Raw genomic sequence first — 7,236 nt, 5'->3', positions numbered from 1 at the left:
GCCTGGGCTCAAGTAGTCCTCCTGCCCCAGCCTCTTGAGTAGTTGGGACTACAGCTGTGTGCTGCTGTGCCCAGGTAATTTTTAATTTTTTTTTTGAGACAGGGTCTCCCTATGTTGCTCACTCTGGTGTCTTAACTCACGTGTTCCTCCTGCCTTAGCCTCTCAAAGCACTGGGATTCCAAGTGTGAGCCCCCACCCCTGGCCTGTACTATGATTTTGAAGGATAACTCCTGCAGCCACGTGGAGAGTCACTGGAAGCTAGTGACCCTTGAAGTTAGTATTCTGCAGAGGTACAGGCTAGAAACGAGGGCTACCTAAACTTGGGTTGTGGGAAAGATGAGAAGAATCAGAGCTGTAAGTGGAAGTGTCGTATCATAAACGTAGGAATGAAGGGGAGGAGGAATTTTGTGTCCAGAGGCTAAAAGGTGCTGAATAAATCCTGGTTGCATGAGGAATGTCACTGATTTTGAAAAAGATGCTAGCTCTGTGTTCAGCCGGTGGTTTGCTTCACTGGGAAACACTGCATTTCATTTGCAGCACCCCGTGGGAGGGGCAGTCAGCTAGAGAGGCTTCCAGTCTCACTGGAGACTGGCTTTTACAGTTCACTGAAATGCTTTGAATTCTTAGATTCCATATTTCCCACATTCAGTTTATTCATTACAGAATGCACTTTCTAAAACCGAGAGCTCTGGAAGCCAGTGTATTTTAATGTAAGAACATGGGCTTTGGCGTCAAAACAGTTCTGACTCCGCTCTAACTGGCTGTGGATCTGAGCAAGACACCTAGCCTCTAAGACTCAATTTCGTCATCCTGAACATGAGCTAACGAATGCCCGGCTTTTAGGGTGGTGGTCACGTGTGTAAATCTCCTGACACACAGTAGATGCTCAGTAAATAGCCTTTCCTCTCACAAGTATTTGATGATGTCATTAGCTTGTAACTGAGAGCTAAATATATTATTAGCGGGTCATCTTTTCTTAGTATTTTGAACTCTGGTTAATCTAGCATAAAAGCTGATTTTGTATTAGACAAGTACGCTCTAGGAAGATAGGGAAGGAGGTTGGGAATACCGGTCTGATTCAGGCTCAGCTGTTCCCTGGGACAGGACACTTAATGAGGTTTGGAACTTTAGAGTTCTTGTTATTTCTGGATTTAGATTTCTTGAGGGTTTAGTTACCATACTGGGATTTTTAAAAATAGCTGCTCCATTTGACTGTCAACATTAGGTTGTGGCTCTCGTACAGGGATGGAAGGGGAACCTTTGGAGTTTGAGTGAGCATTCCTTGGAGACTGCCTCGTCTGGCTGTGTGCTGTAGTGTGGTCCCACGCACGTGTGTTCTGGGCCTGGAGTTGTGACTTCCCTACAGGTGGGGGTTTTTCTCTTCATCCCCTTTTCCCTCCTTCTCTGTAACTCTTGTACGTTTCTCTTCTACTCCTTTTCTCCGAGGCTCCTTTGGGCCTCTGACCCACTCCCATGGCAGATTTTGCCACATGCCCCTGTCATTTGCCTGCGGGCTTCCTTTCTACTTTTTCTTGTCTGCCTCAAGCACCCTCCTTCCCTTACTTAGTCACTCAACGAATGTTTGTAGTGTGGTGAGGCTCGCGAGTGCTGGGGATGCTACGAAGGACATTCCATTGAGGTGATGGCAGAACAAGCCAGCCGGGAAGAGGGTGCTAGGAAGGGAGGCCAGCAGGCTCCAGATGGAGTGGGGCTTTCTAGGCCATGGTGGTGGGGTGGCGGTGGGGGGAGGATTTTAGTCTAACTGAAAAGGCAGCGATTACATGGGCTTAGGCAGGAGAATGACACCTGATTTCTCTCTGTAGAAGACCGTGCTGGGTGCCGCATGGGGGACTGGATTGTTGGGTGAGCAAAGCCATGAGAGTAGAGAGAGGACTCCCCAGGTGATGTGAGCACTCCCCAAATGAGAGCTCTTGGGACCTTGCTGGTTGAACCCAGGAGCAGAGGTTGCAATGAGCCAAGATCACAGTGCTGCACTCCAGCCTGGGCAAGAGAGCGAGAGAGACTCTGTCTCACAAAAAAAAAAAAAAAAAAAAAAAAAAAGAAGAAGAAAATGGTATCTGGAAAACTGTCAGGCTGACAACACATCACTAAGTGCATATATCCAGCTGGCCACCAAAAAAGTGCCACCCTATAGGGTGCATCTCTAAACCCACCCCAAATCCGACTATCACTATCCGAGATAGTCAGATTTGGGGTGGCTTTAGAGGTGCACCCTATAGGACTTGCTGATGAACTAGATGTGGGGAGTTGGGGAAAGAGATACACGAAGGATGAGTCCTTGTTTTTTGCCCCTGGTATGCCATTTATTGAGAATGGAAAGAGTGGGGTTGTTACTGATGGGGGGAGGTTCTGCTTTGACCCTCCTGCAGTGGGGTTTTTGGGTGACCAGCTGGATATATGCACTTAGTGATGTGTTGTCAGCCTGACAGTTTTCCAGATACCATTTTCTTCTCTTTTTTTTTTGGTGAGACAGAGTCTCTCTTGCTCTCTTGCCCAGGCTGGAGTGCAGCAGTGTGATCTTGGCTCACTGCAACCTCTGCTCCTGGGTTCAAGCGATTTTCCTTTCTCAGCCTCCCGAGTAGCTGGGATTACAGGTGTGTGTCACCACACCTGGCTAATTTTTGTATTTTTAGTAGAGATGTGGTTTCACCATGTTGGCCAGGCTGGTCTCGAACTCCAGACCTTGTGATCCGCCCACCTCAGGCTCCCAAAGTGCTGGGATTACAGGCATGAGCCACTGAGCCTAGCCCTCCTTTTTTCTTTTTCTTTTTTTTTAAGCTTCATGAGCCTGAGGTCCCCATGAGCTCCTTTGTGGAGAATATATATATGAAGGGAAGACCAAGGACTAAGCCCAGGTGCTCCTGGCATTGACCTGAGTGGAGAAGTGTCCAGGCAGAGAACGGCTGCGGCTGGTGGGTAGGAACTCAGTGTTGTCCCCCAGGCCCCTCACTCTTGAGACTGGCGTTCCCTGTCCCGCTTCCATGGTTTATTGTGTGCTGTGTGTGTGCCCCCAGTTTGCCATGCTTCTGATCTGCAGTGTCCACTTCCTTTTGTAGAGTGACTAAGTATTTTAATATGAAATGCCCTTCTAGAAAGGTCGGGCAGGGTTACTATTCACAGTGTGGCCTATGTGCCAGCATATCGTTGAGACTTGGCTTTAGTTGGGTTAATATTGTGGTGTGGATTTTTTTTTCCTTAAAAGTTAATGTTCTGACCTTTGGATTCAGTAATTTGAGTAGAAAATCGTGGTTTCATAGAGCATACATTATTTCTTATGGTAGGATTTGAAAGGACAAACTGAATATTTCATGATTGCCAGTTGAGCACTTAGGAGCGTGATCGCCATCAGCTCACTGCAGTGGGTAAGCTGAGTGCTGCGCTCGTTTTCCAAGTTGAGTGAGGATGTGAGCTCCCCCTGTAGCCTTCCCCATACTGACTAAGGTTCCCTTACTCATGCAGGCTGGTGACGTTCCTGGGATGAGGGTGCCTTCGGCCCTGCTCCTGTGTGACCCCCTGTTGGCACGGCCCATAGGAACCCTTGTGTTCTCCTGAGTGACTCTTAGAGCTCCCCCTGGACCTAGCCTCAAGTGTCCCTTCACTTTCTCTGAGTCTGTTTCTCAGGCTCCTCCGGCTTTTCGTGCCCTGAGTTCCGGTCACCCGGCTTACCAGGCCCTTCCCCCTGCCCCCCTGGACTCTGAGGTTGGCCTCTTCAGCTTGCATCTTGGTCTTGCCTTCGTTCCTCTGCTTTTCTGTCCCATCATCCTGGCCAATCTCCAGCCCGGGGTAAGTTTAGGGTGCTGGGCTGGGCTTTTGGATAAAAGGACCAGCCATTCCCGTCCTCCGTTAGACAGTGAAGGGGTCAGCATTGTCTGGGCCCCACAGGGTTACTGTCGGCTTCTGCGTCTCCACCCCTCTTCCATTTTGCAATCTCCTAGGCCCTCCCAGCCCGCAGCCCCACCCCTGTTCTCTGCTGAGACTGCACTCATCTTCCTGAGTGTGAACTGCTTTCACTTCTCTTCATCCCCGGGTTTCTTTGTAAGCCCCCGTTTCTTCCTCCAGGGAGGAAGGATCATTCTGCTTTGTTTACCATCCCCTACTCCACCCACGCCTTCTGTCTCCTGTCAGTACAATTCACACTTGATTCAGATGGCTTCAGCTTTTCCTTAATGTCCTTTTTCTGTCCCAGGATCCCACCCAGAGTCATGGAGGACATGAGTGGGCCTGTCTCCTTAGGCTTCTCTTGGCTGTGGCACTTTCTCAGATGTTCTTGTTTTGGTGATTGGGCAGTTTTGAGCAGTGCTGCCGGTCAGGGACTTTTGGTAGGATGCTCTTGTATTGGGACTTGTTTGATATTTTCCCCAGGACTAAACTCGCGTTATGAGGTAGAGGGCCTGTATCATCACAGCCTGTCAAGGCTGGATTCTGTCCACACAACTCATTGTTGTGGATGTGGCCTTGAACACCCGGCTGACTGAGGTGGTGTTTGCCCAGTTTTTCCTCAGTAATGTTCCCCCTTTCCTCACTCTACCTGTTGGAAACTGTCCCTGTGCATGTGGCTGTACTTGAGGGGTGGGGAGCCACGTCTTCCATCCCAGAAGGAGGCGCGTGCTTTTCTTGGATTCGCGGTGCAGGGTGTTTGTCTGTTTTCTGCTTATTCAACTATGGCTTTATGTCAGTCTGGACTTGTGCATGTTTACTGTATGCTTCGGCTTATAGAGCAGCACTGTTTTATTTTGTTGCTCAGGTGGTTCCAGCTTTGGCCACTGGAAGCTGTTTCACTTGGTTCCTGTGTCCTTTTCACGTGCCCCGAGTCCCCACGATTGTGTGTGTGTATTGTGAACACTTCATTACTCTCCAGCAATATAAATAAGATGCTCCAGGCTCATCTTTTGTGTGTGTGTGTGTGTGTGTGTATATGTGTGTGTGAATAAATAAATATATATATATATAAAATTTTGCCTCAATCCTGGTTTCTTTTATTTTATTAGAGAATGGTATTAAAATCCAAGATCTGTAATGGCTCACACCTATACTCCCAGCACTTTGGGAGGCTGAGGTGGGAAGATTGCCTGAGCCCGAGTTCAAGACCAGCCTGGGCAACATAGCAAGGCCCAATCTTGCATATTAACAACAACAACAACAAAAAACCAAGATCTGGGAATTAGGTGTGTTGGTGGCTGTTGGGTTGTTGCTTCTAGGCCCTCTCAACTGACAGAGCAAGTAAATATATGTGTGGATGCTAACCTGTGTGTGTGTCCATATCTATAGATAATTCTGTATGTAACTGCCTGGATCTATCTTAAACCAAAAATGAGTTCATAGTCAGGTCTCCAACTCTAATCCATTACCATGTAGGTCATTCTAGCTTCCTCCTCTTCTTACCTGGAAACTTCCATGTCAGTAGTGAGAAGCCTGGCTCTTGCCATCCATTTACTTAATTTTTTTTTTTCTTTTGAGATGGGGTCTTGCTTTGTTGCCCCGGCTGAAGTGCAGTGGTGTGATCATATCTCAGTGCAACTTTGATTGCTTGAGCCCAAGCGATTCCCTTCCTTAAGTCTCCCAAGTAGGCGAGACCCCAGATGTGTGCCATCTTGCCTGGCTAATTTTTGTTTAAAATTTTTATTTATATTTTTATTGTAATTTTTTTAAAGTTTAAGACAGAGTCTTTCTCTGTTGACCAGGCTGGAGTGCAGTGGTGTGATCTAGGCTCAGTGCAAACTCCGCCTCCCAGATCAAGTGATTCTCCTGCCTCAGCCTCCAGAGTAGCTAGGATTTTAGGCGTGCACCAACTCACCAGGCTAATTTTTGTATTTTTAGTAGAGATAGGGTTTCACCATGTTGGTCTGACTGGTCTCGAACTGCTGACCTCAGGTGATCCACCTGCCTCGGCCTCCCAAAGCTGGGATTACAGGTTTGAGCCACACTGTGCTCGGCCTGCTTTGTTTGTTTGTAGGGACGAGATCTTGCTGTGTTGCCCAGGCTGCTGTTAAACTCCTGGGATCAAGCAATCCTGCCTCAGCCTCCCAAAGTGCTGGAATTACAGGCATGAGCCAGTGCATACTTCACTGTGAAATTCCAGAATGTAAGTGTTAATATAATGGTTTCAGAGTTGTTCATCGTGCCCCATGGGAAACAACTTTATCCACTAGAATAGGTGCATATGGCTCCTGTTAACGGTGTAAGACCTAAGTCTTATAAATTCCACTCAAGTTTCTTAGGCCAGCACCCTTCCGATGCCCTCTGCAGTACGGTTTTTTTGTACATTCATACATTTGTAATATAGGTAGGTAGGTAGGTTCTTCTGTCATAGCCTGCATTCCATCCTGACATCTCTGACCACCTAGATTATTTTCCTTTCCAATTGCCTGCATTAAGGTTCACTGTGTTATAAAGTTCTGTGAGGTATTGCAAGCTCATCATGTTCTGTCTCCACTTTCGCAGGGTCACGCAGTTACACTGCAGGAAAGCAAGCCCCCCGCGCTTTACCCACTCGCCGACCCCTGGCAACCACAGATCCGTTTACTGTCATCTCTAGTTTTGCCCCCTTCAAAATGTCATATAATTGGAGTCCTCAATATGTAGCCTTTTCATTGGCTTCTTTTACTTAACAATATGTTTTTAAGATTTACCCATGCCATTGTGTGTTAATATTTAATTTCTTTTTATTGCTGAATTGTATAGATGTGTCACAGGTATCCATTCAGCTACTGAAAGACATCTTGGTTGCTTTCACTTTTTAGTGAATATGAATAAGGCTGCTATGAATATCCCTTGCAGGGTTTTATGTGGATGTTAAATTTTCACATCAGTTGGGAAAATGCCTAAGAGCGTGATGCTAGATCTGATGGTAAGGGTATATTTAACTTTGTAAGAGGCTGCAAAACTGTCTTCCAAGTGGCTGTACCATTTTGTGTTCACATGAAAATAGAGGAGAGTTCCTGCCGTTCAGCATCCTCTCCTTCGGTGGATCTGGTCAGTGGTTCTTACTGTAGCCATCCTCATATGCAGGTAGTGTTGTCTCATTGTCTTAATTAGCAATCTCCTAGTGACACATGGTGGTGAGCATGTTCAAGTGCTTATTTTCCTCTTGTATAACCTTGTTAATAAAGTGTCTGTTTGGATCTTTTTGCCTATTTAAAAAATTGTGTTTGTTGGCCGGGCGCGGTGGCTCAAGCCTGTAATCCCAGCACTTTGGGAGGCTGAGGTGGGAAGATT

General features: G+C 47.0%; 1 protein-coding gene across 6 annotated transcripts in view; it reads left to right on the top strand.

Annotated features, from left to right (window-relative positions):
• Positions 1-7,236, top strand: part of ZDHHC7 (zinc finger DHHC-type palmitoyltransferase 7) — a 53,360-nt gene that overhangs the window by 15,719 nt on the left and 30,405 nt on the right. The window contains exon 1 of one of the 6 annotated variants that reach the window (XM_037743917.1): positions 1,014-1,366. The exons of 4 other annotated variants lie outside the window; for them this stretch is intronic. The gene's annotated coding sequence lies outside the window, so the exon portion shown is untranslated. Of the gene's footprint in view, positions 1-1,013; positions 1,367-6,084; positions 6,104-7,236 lie in introns of those variants that run through there. One more of the 6 variants, XM_037743916.1, reaches the window with a different exon arrangement.

The sequence above is a fragment of the Cebus imitator genome, unplaced genomic scaffold (assembly GCF_001604975.1).
Source record: "Cebus imitator isolate Cc_AM_T3 unplaced genomic scaffold, Cebus_imitator-1.0 Scaffold159, whole genome shotgun sequence".
Taxonomy (NCBI): domain Eukaryota; kingdom Metazoa; phylum Chordata; class Mammalia; order Primates; family Cebidae; genus Cebus; species Cebus imitator.
Note: the sequence above shows the minus strand (reverse complement) of the source record. Positions and strands in the feature narration are given on the sequence as shown.